Here is a 13,326-nt window from a genome sequence, read left to right on the forward strand (position 1 = left end):
CAGGGATGAGAACTATTTCATTCATTCATTCATTCATTAATTCATTCAACCAACATTTATTGCACCTACCATGTGTCTAATACCATGCTGGGTGCTGAGGAAGATATAATTTTTAGTTTAGTTTATTTAGTTTAGTTTAGCTTCTTTCTACTGACAAGCATTTGTTTTCTCCCTCCCATCATTCCAATTAAAAAAAAATATAACTTTTAGATAAAATATGACCCCTGCATTCACAGAACTTATAGTCTAGTAAAGCCTAAAGCATAAATAAAATAAATAAATAAAGGCCTAAGCATAAATAAAAACAAAAATTACATGGTGAGTGAAAAACTGCCATATGAGCTCTGAGGAAAGTAGTTTTCTTTTGTTTGTTCAGGGAAGATTTCCTAAAACAGTGAGATTTAAAGAATGGGTAAGGCATTGGACAGGTGAAGAAAGGGAGCAAAAACATTCCAGACATATTGAACAGTTGCAAACAGCATGCAGGTAGAAGGGCATATCATAGGGCAGAGAGTAAACTGGTTCGGCCGGCACACAGAATATGTGAAAGGTAGTAATTTTCTGAAAAGGCTAGAAAGGTAGGGTGGTGGAAGATTTTGAAGCCCCTTGGAGGTCAGGAAAAGATGTTTAAGATTTCCTCCAACTGAAATATGGAATCACTGTAGATTTTTGATCAAATGGTTATCTATCTCAATTTCCTTAGGCAGGGGGGAAAATAGTGGAAGTATCCAGTTTCTGAGGAAGAAAATAACTAGGGAAAGAAGGTCAGGGGTCCAGTATTACACAGGAGGAGGCAAATAATTAGAATAATCCAAAAGTGGAATGGAGTGCTTCCATTTCTAGAAGTTTTGCAACATAGGCTGATTGACCGTCTATCAAGGACATTATTGAGGTGATCCCTGCTCTAGTGTAAGTTGGACTAAATGTTGTCAGAGGTCCCTTTGAACTCTGTTGAGATTCTATCATTCCTTTAAACAGATAGAGCCAGCCGGTGTGGGGGATGAGCTCCCTTCTCCCAGCCCCCAGTTCAGTTCTCCCAAAGGTAACTTTCCCTTCAGCTCCCTTCTTTGCTGGGAGACACTGGGGCTAATCCAGGTAAGGAAAGATCAGAGGACCTGGCATTACCCCGAGGCAGGGTCAGGACCAGGGTTGGGCAAGTATCCATACCACATTCCCAGACTGCCTACAACCTTGACAAAGCCAGTGTTCTTAATCCCTTCTAGAGTCAATTGCATTGAAAACACAGACTCAGCCAGACAGTTAGTAAAAATATTAACCTGGGGAGGGAGGCAGGATGTAAGACCAAGGACAATAATTAATATGCTCTGATTAGCTCTCAGAGACAGAACAGAAAACTGAACATCATTGTAGCCCCTCCCTCCCCAACCTATATGTCTCAGAAAAGTCATTTGAAAATTAGAAAATTAGACTAGAAGATCTCTAAAGTCTCTTACCGCCCTAAAATCTACAACACTATGACCCTCTGATCCTAATACCAGTCATTGTAAATTCACATAAAAAAACAGCTATGGGGCAGCTAGGTGGCACAGTGGGTAGAGCACCAGCCCTGGAGTCAGGAGTACCTGAGTTCAAATCCGGCCTCAGACACTTGACACATTTACTAGCTGTGTGACCTTGGGCAAGTCACCTAACCCCAATTGTCCTGCCTTCCCCCCTGCCAAAAAAAAAAACCCAGCTATAAATGTCAGTCAAAACCTAGCTCCAACCTCCCTTTCAGGGCCTATTATACATTACTCTACTGGCCATCCCAACGTGCTTTCTTGCTGTCCCTCACACATGAGACTCTATCTTCTGTCTCTCTGCCTCTGTGCCTAGAATGCACTCCTCTCTCACCTCAGACTCAGAATCCCAAGTTTTCTTCAAAGTTAAGGACAAGCACCACATTCTACATGAGAACTCTACTCATCATCCCATTTCCTAATATCTCTCAATAATACAAAAATTATTTCATATTTATCTTGCTTTTATTTTTGTATTTATTTTGTGTATAATCAAATATCTCAGATTTAAATCCTGGCTTACATACTATCTTCCTCAAATAGAATGTAGGCTCCTTGAGGACAGGTATTGCGTCACATTTTCACACTTGTCTTTGTATCTCCAGCACTTCAAATAGTATGTGATACATAGTGGGCCTTTAATTCTTGCTGATTGATTGAGACAAGTGATGTATGCATGTGTGTGTGTGCGCGCGTACTATATGTAAGACACTGTGCGAGGCACTAGGAATTAAAAGAGACAGCAAAGAGAAGGCCTGAGTTATCTCCTGGCTCTGACATGTGACTCTGGTCAGATCAGCATAGTCAGACCAGCATATTACAAACACTTTAAGTCCACTGAATTTCTCTGGGTCTCATTTTACTCATTTATGAAATGTGGCTAATTCTTCATCTCACAAAGTTATTGTAAGTAAAGTGGTTTACAAACTATAAAGGTCAGACCTATATAATTAATATTATTATGAAAATTAGAAAGAACTCTTGCCCTCAAGGGATGGCATATGTAAAGCATGGGGTGGGGGGCGGAGAGGGGAACATGAAGCTCCTATCCTAGCCCTGGTCCTCACTGGGTCCTCATCTAAAAAAAGAGTTCTTGGTGACCTGTGAGCCCCTCCCAGTTCAAAATCCTATAATCTTTTGTAACCTTACAGAACTTTAGTTCAACAAATACTCACCAAATACCCAACCTGGGCAAGACACTCCAAGCTGAAGATACAAAGATGGGTCAGAAAAAAAGCTCCTCCCCTTAAGGAGTCTACAATCTAATAGAGAGAAATTACATGTACAGAAATAAATATGAAACAGGGCAGAATGTAAAATGAGCAAAGGAAATTCAATCCATACAAAGTGCTTTAAAAAATTTTGACAGATCCCTTGCAGCCTGAAAGACCAAGAAAGACATCTTGGAAGTTATGGTTCCTGAGCCTGGGCCTTGAAAGAAGAGAAGGATTTCAAAAGGTGAAGATATGGAGCAAATGTGTTTCAAGTACAAGGGATAACCACTCAACCTCTGAGAGGCAAGTGAATTCAAGGAGAGATTGAGAAATAGTTTGCAGTCTAATTTGACTAGAATGCAGAGCATGAGAGTATGACAGATTTTAACAAAACAACAACAGAACAGTAAGCTGGAACCATATCGTGAAGGGTCTTAAATGTCAGTGTAAAGAGGGTGTATTTGATCCTGCAGGCAATCCTGATAGACAGTGCTATATAGTAGACAAGTTGGCTTTAGATTCTGGAAGATAGCTGCAAGTCTCCCATCTGACACATGGTGTCCTAACCTTTCAGAGATCTAGACAACTCTTTCAGACTACAAATTGCAGAGAGAGTTTCCTCATATAAGAGAAAAGAGAAAGAAGGCAATAAGCACTTTTTAAAATTTCATTTTATTTTTAATTTATGGGATAAAACAAGCATTTCTATAACATAGTATAATAAAATAGATTGCACATGAAACTGTAGATCTACTATGTTTTACAAATACTATCTCATTTGATTCTCACAACAACCCTGTAAAGTAGGTGCTCTTATCATGCCCATTTTATAGGAATCTGAGGCAAACAGAGGTGAAGTGGCTTGCCCAAGGTCCTATAGCTAGTGTCTGAGGGCCCATTTGAATTCAAGCTTTCCTGTCTCCAGGCCCAGTGCTCTACCCACTGTACCACCTAGCTGCCTTGTAACACTCATGAGCGTTCTCTTTACCAGTGCTGTCACAGAAATAGCCCCTATCCAAGTCCCTGCCTCTGTGGGCAATAGGGGACCACTGATGTTCTCTAAACCAGAGAATCTGTAAATTAGGATTAGGAAAATCCCTGATGCATCAGTGCAGGTATGGATTGGGGAGAGGAGAGACTTGGTTATGAAAGCATTCATCCAGAGGAGAAGCAATCACACTGAAGGATCTGAGGGATCCTTGAGCTGAGAGATCTTTCAAGGACAAAACTTGGCAACTAATTGAACATGGGAGATAAGGGAGAGGGAAGAGTCAGAGATGATGGTCAGCTTTCTGGCCTGGGAGACTAGGAAGATTATGATGTCAACAACGAAAATAGGGACCTTAGAAGGAAGAGCACAAGGGGGCAGAGGAGGTGGCATAGGGATGATAAATTCTGGTCTAGTTGAACTTGAGCCAACAGCATCAGCACAACGTCCAGGTAGACAAACACAGTCAGGGAGAGATAGGAGGTAGGGATAACAGATTTTTGGAATAATCTGCATACAAGTGGCAATTGAAGCTAAGGGGGTGGTTAATATAAGAAAGGGAAAGAGGATAGAGAAATATAAACATAAACTACTATTATTATTATTATCATTATCACTGTCATTTTGGCTGTTTGTTCCTCATATATCTCGTGCCTTTGTGATTCAAACTATTGGCTGAAAATCAATTGTAAAAATGTGTTTCTAACACCTCACCATCAAAAAAACAAAATTGAGGGTGAGGAATGAAGGGTGACTAGTTAGGAGAGCAAAAGTCCAAGGCAAGAAATAATCGAGGCCTGAGTGGATGGTAACAGCGGCAGTGTCCTCCCTTTCCTGGCCTGGAACATAGTAGAAACTGAAGCTAGTGTAAGTGCCTCTCTTGTCCCCAAGTATTTTCGCACGCTTGAAAATGAAGGACTTAGACAAGATGAACATGAAGGGCCCTTCCAGATTTAAACCTCTATGTCTAGACCCAATCAACATAGCCTGTCAGGAATGGGAAGGGACAGGGCTGGAGTGACTGTACCAATCTTACCCCCATTAAACTTCAAAGATTCTTAGAATCTGGCCTGCTTCTGGCTGTCACAAATACCACAGATTTACTAGAAATCTTGCCCACCCAACTGGTGCCATAATAAACTTGCTACTTGGACTGAAAGAAGGCTTGAGTGGTCAAATTTTTTCCAGGCAGACCCATCCTGTACCCTTGAATTTTGGGGTTCCTAGAACCCCTAGGCTACAACAAACCCATATTTTAAAGGATTCCCACTGGCTAGCATTACTTAACAAGAAGTCAATCAGCCTTTGCTTGAAGACCTCCAACGAGTGGGGACCCCAATACCTCCCAAGGTAGCCCATTGCATTTTTTGACAAGTCTAATTATTAGGAAATTTTTCCTGGCATCAAGCATGAATTTTCCCTTCTCAACTTTCTCCCGTTGTTCCCAGTCCTGCCCTCTTAGGACAAGCAGAACCAGACTAATACCTCTTCCACACAATAGCCCTTCAAACAAGTAAAGATATTTATCAAGTCTCTCCTAAGTCCTCCCTTCTCTGGGCTAAACTTTCTGTATTCTTTTAATTGATCCTCACAACATAAAAGTAAATCCCTTCACCATTCTAGTCATTTCCTCCTTATGTGTAACAGCTTATGTCTTTCTTCCTTTTTTTTTCTTTTCATATTTATTTTTCTTAAAAAATCCAGAATGGATCAAAAGAACAATTATCTAGGAAGTAGGTACCCAAAGCAAAGGCTAGAAGGTGGAGAAAACAGAATGATTTGGGTAAGTTGAAGACCCTCATTAATTACCTTATTTTAAAAGGAATAGTTCTAGTTGTTTTTAGTTTTTTTTTTTTGAGACAATGGGGTTAAGTGATTTGCCCAGGGTCACGCAGCTAGTAAATGTACGAGGCTGCATTTGAACTCAGGTCCTCCTAACTCCAGGGCCAGTGCTCTATCCACTGCACCAACTACCTGCCTCACAAAAGGAGTAGTTCTAGATAAAACAAAGTAGACCCATCTCTTTCAATCTAGTTTCTCTCTTCTCTGGCAATGCAGCTGGCCCTGCATGGGCTATGGATAAGGAGTACTGTGGTGCCATCAAAGGAACACAATGCTCCAGATGATGTCTGATGAAACAAAAATCCAGTAGGGCTATCACCTCCTTATTCCTAGAAGCTATGCTTTGCTTAATGCAATCTAAAATGACATCACCATGAGCAAAACCAAGAGAATGTTTTACACAGTAACAGCAACACTGCACTATGATCAAACATAAATGACTTAGCTATTCTCAGTAATACAATGATCCAATTCCAAAGGATTCATGATGAAAAATGCTCCCCACCTCCAGAGAAAGAAATGATGGACTCTGAATACAGATCAAAGCAGACTTTTTTTCATGTTTTTCCCACCTTGGTCTGTTTCTTCTTTCACAACATGACTAATGTGAAAATATGTTTCATATGATTGCACATACATAATTTATGTCAAATTGCTTACTGTCTTAGGGAGGGGGAAGGTGAGGGAGGGAAGGAGAAAATTTGGCACTGAAAAAAATTTTTAAATAAATGTTAAAAATTGTCTTTGCACATAATTGGGGGAAAATAAAATATTATTTAAAAAAATAAAATAAAATCACATCATCTTCTGGGGCTGCCACATCACACTGCTGACCCATACTGAGCTTGCAATCCAAAACTCAGATCTCAGATCTTTTTTCAGAAAAAATCTAATCTAATATTCCTTCCCAATCCTGCCCGTAAGAAGCTAATTTTTGAACCCGAGCATAAAAATTTATAAATCAAAAATCAATTAACAAACATTTATTAAATGTCTATTATGTACAAAACGCTATGCTGGGCTCTGGGGAAACAAAAATAAAAATGAAATAATTCCTGGCCTCAGGGGGCCTACATTCTATTGGTGCATATGTGCCCCAATAATACATGTATACATGTACACATATGGATATATCCAAAACTTATACAAGGTCAATATAAAGTCATTTCGGGGGAGATACTAGTTCCTGAGGAGTCAGTAAAGTCTTTATGTAGGAGGTAGCACTTAGACATAAGCTTTGAAGGAAGCATGGGACCTTAACAGTGTGAATTGAGGAGTGTATTGCAAGCATAGGGGACAGCCATGCAAAAGTATGGTGACTTGAAAAGGAAAGTTGTGTGTGAGGAATAGCAAAAAGGCCAGTTTGTCTGGATTGGAGAATGTGTAGAAACTAGTATTAGGTAATAAAGCTAGAAAAGTAGGCTGGAGCCATGTTGTGAGAGGCTGTAAATGCCAATCAAGGGAGTTTGTACTTGATCCTTGAGATCAAAGGAAGCTATTGGAGTTTGTTGATCAGGGAAATAATATAATTAGACATGAGCTTGAGAAATTGTATGCTTCTAAAAATATTTTATAAGAAACTCCCAATACAAGCAACTGTTGAGTGTTCTTTTTTTCCCAGTGCGGACTTTTAAGATCCTTAGGGACTAGTGTAAAGAGCACTGGAGTAAGAGGTGCTATGAGACTCAAATTCTTGTTCTGCTACTTACCATTATAACCTTGAGAAAATCATTCCCTTCCCTGGGCTCAGTTTCCTCATCTAAAGATAAGAAGGTTGGATGAAAGTATCTCTAAGGTTCCCTGCTAGTTCTAAATACTATGTTCTAATGGCATCATTGTGTAAGTATGCCTTGGACTCGGTAGGCACTTGATGAACACTTAGTCATAGAATGTTGGAGCTAGAAAGTATCTTAGTAACTAGTTGTTAATGATGCTGATGATGAAGAATAAAGCAGGAAGAGTACACATAACTGTAAAACAGAAAAAAGAAAGAAGGAAGGAAGGAAAGAGTGAAGGAGGAAGGAAAGAAGAGGAAGGAAGGAAGGAAGGAAGGAAGCATAGAAGGAAGGAAGGAAGCATAGAAGGAAAGAAGGAAGCACAGAAGGAAGGAAGCATAAAAGGAAGGAAGAAAGGAAAGAAGGTAGGAAAGGAGCATAGAAGGGAGGAAGGAAGCATAGAAGGAAGGAAGGAAAGAAAGAAAAAGTCAACAGGCTCAAATCATTCTCTAACCTGTGGATTGCTGGAGCCAAACAGAGCAAGGTAAGAGAAAGGAGAGTCAGAAATCAAACAGAAGTTTAATTGCAAAGTGAGGGAAACAGCTTGCAAGAAAGGAAGGGAATTAGATACATGTAACATGCCCCCCCCCCAGTGGGGGGACCTGCTTTAGTGTGCCTGAACCTTGATTTATATATTTGTGGCTAGACAAAGTCAAACACTGTAGTGTGGAAACAGTGGTGAGGCGTAACAGCAACAGTGAAACAAGGTTGTCTAGTGACAAAAAGTCCATTCATAGCAGGGCTTCACATCTAGGTCTGTTGGTGGTTGCCCAAGCTCAGGCACCATCAGTTCATCTAGAGGATTGTTGTTATGCCAAGCTCAGGGCACAGCTTCCTCCCGGACCTCAGCTCTGGAAAAACAGGCTATCTCCTAATAGTATTTTTAAAATTTATTTTAGACTTAAGTACAAAATAAGAAAACAAAAAAATTACCATGTACACAGCAGAACATAAGAGAGGATTCAATATAAAGCAATAACTTTCCATTTCAAGAAAACCGATTTAATAAATAATATACATTGTTTTCAAATCTGTCCAGCTTTTCTTTGCCTCCTTGTAGGTTTCCTTTTGTTCCCTGCTGTGCACTTTTTACTTTATTTTTGCCCTCCCTCACCTATCCCCCCAAAAAGGCTACAATTAAGCTCTGATATATAAATATTCTCAGATACATAAATGTACACATATACAGAGATATCTATAAACATACACATATATACATATACACCTATATACATATATGTAAGGCCATACTATGCTTGTTGTCTGTTTCCCTGAAAGTGGATAGCATCTTTCATAAATCCAAGTCTTCCCATGTTTTTCCAAATTAATCAGTTCATCATTTCCTACACAGCAATATTCCAACCCAACCACATTCTATCTGAGAGATTGTCTATGAAAGTTCTTTCCCCAATTTTCTGCATTCCTTCCATTCTTGGCTGCACAGGTTTTATTTGTACAAGAAAATTTTAATTTAAAATAATCAAAATTATCCATTTTACACTCCAACAATGCTCTTACCTTATAATACGGTTTAAGGCAGGGGTGGGGAACCTGCTGCCTTGAGGCCACATGTAGCCTTCTAGGTCCTTGAAGTTGACCTTCTGAGTCCAACTTTTACAAAACAAATACTTTTGTTAAAGGGATTTGTTCTGTGAAGTTTGGATTCAGTCAAAGGGCCACACTTGAGGACCTAGAGGGTCATATGTGGCCTCAAGGCCACAGGCTCCCCACCCCTGGTTTAAGATATGATACTACTGAATCTGCTTCCTTTACATCTTTTCACTCTGGTTCCCTTGAAGTTCCTGACCTTTTGTTCTTCTAAATGAACTTTGTTATTATTTTTCATAACTTAGTAAGATAGGATTTTTTTTTTAGTAATTTAATTGGAATGGCATTACATAAATAGATAAGTTATATAAATTGTCATTTTTTAATTATGTTAGCTTTACCTACCCATGAACAATAAATATTACTTCAATTATTTAAATCTAACTTTATTTATATAAAAAGTGTTTTATGTTTATATTTGTATACTTCCTATGTCTGTTTTGGCAGGTATATTCTCAGGAATTTTAGACTGTCTACTTTTTTTTAATGGACTCTAAAACAATATTGAAAAATATAGCTGAAATATAGTTTGGTTTCCCTATTTTTCTCTTTTAATTAAATCTATTTTAGCTTTAACTTTGTCTGAAATCATGATGACTACTGCTTTTTTTATGTGATAAATCCTACTCCTGGCCTTTAGTTTATGTTTGTGTGTGTCTCTAATTTTTATAACATTTCCTGAAAGCAATATGTTGTTGAATTCAAATTCTTAATCTGCTATCAGTTTCCTTTTTACAGGTAAATTCATCCCATTCACATTCTAAGCTATAAATTACTTGTATATTTTCCTCCTTCTGATGAGTTTTGGGGTCGAGGGGATCTACTGAGCTAGACTGAATCTGAGCCCGCTTGTGAAAACAAGCATCATCACAAAGGGTGAGATTTCTTAAGACAACCCATTATGGCGAATCCTTAATAAACTTTGTCTTTTTCCTTGGCTGAGAAGGCTTGAGTCGAATTCATTCGGCAGGACTCGATACGTTGGTATTTTGGGGTCTTGAGCACCCCTAGAAACATACGGATCTCCACCTCATCATTTTTCTTTAACCTCATCACTTCCTATTTTTCCTTGCTGTCTTTCTCACCCTATTCCCATCCCTCCCTACTCCTCTGCTTTACTTCTACCTGCTACCTTGCCCTCCTATTACTTAACCTACCCACCCCTCAGCGAATCTTTCCCTCATCCTCTTCCTCCACCCTATCCCCTTGCCCTCTTATTTCTTTCTGAATTTAGAAGACTTTTACACCCTTCTAGATATATATGCTGCTCCCTCTTTAACCTATTCTCTATGAGAGTGAGGTTTCAGCACTACCCACCCTCCCCTCTACTAGCTTCTTCAGTATCAATTTTTCCTTTTTTGCCTCATTTGCATGGGATAATTGCTCCTTTTTATCTCTACAGTTTTTTTAATCACCCCATCATACTCAACTCAGCCCAAGCCTTTCTTTCAAACTGCCCAAATAAAAATGACAAGTCATAGAAGAACTGATAATCTTTTCATATATAAGAAGCAAACAATTTGACCTTATTGAGTCCCTTATTAGTCTTTAATGTTTACTTTATATTTTTCCTGGATGCCGTAAGTCTGCTGGTTTTGTCACAAATACTTGAAAGTCTTTCAGTTCGTTAAATATCCATTTTTTTTTTCATTCAGGATTATACTTAACTTTGCTGAGTAAGTTACTCTTGGTCATAACCCCAGCTCTTTTGCTCTGTGAAACATAGTATTCCAAGACCTACAGTCCTTAGAAACATAGTAGCTGCTAGGTCTTGCGTAATCCTTATTGTAGGTCCACGATATTTAATTTTTTTCCTTGTTGCTTCCAATATTTTCTCCTTAACATGAGAGCTTTGAAACTTGGCTATGATATTCCTCTAAGTTTTCCTCCTGGGAATCTTTTTCAGGTGGTCTTAATAGTGTCTTGACAGAAGGAAGAAAGGAAGAGAAGGAGGGGAGGGAGGAAGGAAGGGAGGAAAGAAAAGAGGAAGGGAGAGAGGGAAAAGGGAGGGAGGAGGGGAAGAAGGAAAGGAAAGGAGAGGGAAGGGAGGGCAGGGGAAAGGGAAGGGAGAAAAGGGGAGGGGAAGTGAGGGAAGGGGAGGGAAGGGAAGGGGAGGAGAAAGGAAGGAAGGAAAGGGGGAAAGGAATAAATATTTATTGAGCTCCAACTATGTGCTAGGCACAGTGCTAAGTGCTTTACAAACAAACATTAGTTCATTTAATCTTCATAATGACCCTGTGAGGTAGGTGCTATTATTATCTCCATTTTACAATTTAGGAAATTGAGGCATACAGAGGTTATAACTTGCTGAAGGTCATACAACTAGTAAGGGTCTGTGGCCTGATTTGAACTCAGGCTTCCCTGAATCAGGTCTCTCCCCACTCCAATCCATTGTCCACTAAATTACCAAGGTGATTTTTTTAAAATGTAGGTCTGACCGTATTACCCTCACTCAATGATCTCCAATGGCTCTCTACTACCTCCAGAATCAAATATAAAGCCCCATTTGCCCTTTAAAGATCTTTATAATCTAGCCCCTTCACATCTTTCCAGGCTTCTTAGATCTTATTCCTCTCCCAACACTCTGTAGTTACATGAACATGTCAGTCCTTCTGACTCCATGTCTTTGTACTACCTGTCCCCCATGACTGAAGCACTCTGCCTCTTCACCTACAGCCCTTAATTTCTAGGGCTTCCTTCAAAATTCAGATCAAATCCTGCCTTCTGCAGGAGACCTATCCCAGTTCCTCCAGCTCCTAATGCCTTCCCTTTTCAGATCATCTTATGTGTAACCTAGTTATTTACATATTGATTTCTCCATTAGAGCATATGTTTCTTGAGGGCAGGAACTAGTTCTTGCTTTTTTTAAAGTCCTCCTGGCTTACCATCTCCTGGATACATAATAAGAACTTAGTAAATAATTGATGAGGGATGCAAATAAAAAAGCCAAAAAACAATCCCCGCCCTCAATGAGATTACATTCTAAATGGGAGAGGCAATGCATATAGGGAAATAGTTTAACAAAGAGAGGGATTTGGGATTGGAAAGTTACAGGAATGATTAATAGAGCCTCAGGGAAATAGACTGGCACACTTTCCAGCAATGTCAGTGTTGATTGGATTATGGTTCCAGGAATGTAATCTTTCCTCCATATTAGATCATGATGGATTGTGGATTTATAGGTGGAAGAGGCCCTCACATACAAGCCTTTCATTTTACAGATTCCTTTGCACAGTCTACTCACCCTCTACCCCCACCCCCACTGGAATACTCTCCCTCATCAGCTACACTTTTTGGAATTCCTTACTCCCCTCAAGCCCTTACAAGAAGCCTTTATTGATGTCCCAAGTTGTTAGTTCCATGCTTTCTTGAAATCAGTTTGTATTGTATGTATGTATGTATGTATGTATGTATGTGTATGTATGCGTGTGTGTACTTGCTTAGCTATACACAAGTACTCTCTACCCCAGAAGAATATAAGCTTTTCAACAACCATCTCCTTTTTGTCTTGAACCTAGCATAGTCTCCTGCACACAATAGGTATTTTAATAAATGCTGGATGATCTTAGGAAAACATGGAAATGTTTTGCTTTGGAATGCAAGGGTACAGGGAGGGTCTGCCTGAAAGAATTCAACCATTCAAGCCTTCTTTCAATCAGAGTAGTGAGGTTTTACTATAACACTGGTTAGGTGGGCAAGATTTCTAATAAATCTGCTATATTGTGAGGTCAGTAGAAGAGGGTGAGATTCCTACTAAGTCTGGCAACTTAATGGAGGGTTAGACTGATACTTCTATACAAGAAAAGACAGTGAGAAGATCTGGATGGGATTAAGGAGTGGCAAGTAGCCTGGGGTAGGCCAGGTGCAGAAAATGAAAGGTGTTAAGTGGTAGGACAGTTAAAAGGATTATTTTATATCTAGGTAGACTGGGACGGGATGCCTCAGGTGAAACGCCAGGGACTAGGTTGCTGACATTTTGAGGAAAGTTCTGGGGGTTTTGGGTGTCCAGGTCCCAGAGACATGATCTTTTCCTTTTAGGGGTCCCATTGCCCCATCAGAAAGACTTGCATGAAATAATAAGCAGAACCAAGAGAATGATGTGTACAGTAACAGCAATATTGTTTTAGGAACAGCTTTGAGCAAATAAGTAATTTTGACTATCATAAACTGCAAAGGACATGTAAAGGAAGATGCTGCCTACATCCAGAGAAAGAAATGGTAAATACAAGTATATATATATAATGTAAAATCACACACACACACACACACACACACACACACACACACACACACACATATCTGTGCCTAACCCAGTAGACATCTGCGAGGAGGGGGAGGGAAGAAAAAAAAGAAATTTACATGCTAACTATTACATATTT

This window comes from Trichosurus vulpecula, chromosome 3 (genome assembly GCF_011100635.1).
Source record: "Trichosurus vulpecula isolate mTriVul1 chromosome 3, mTriVul1.pri, whole genome shotgun sequence".
In the NCBI taxonomy this organism is placed as follows: Eukaryota; Metazoa; Chordata; class Mammalia; order Diprotodontia; family Phalangeridae; genus Trichosurus; species Trichosurus vulpecula.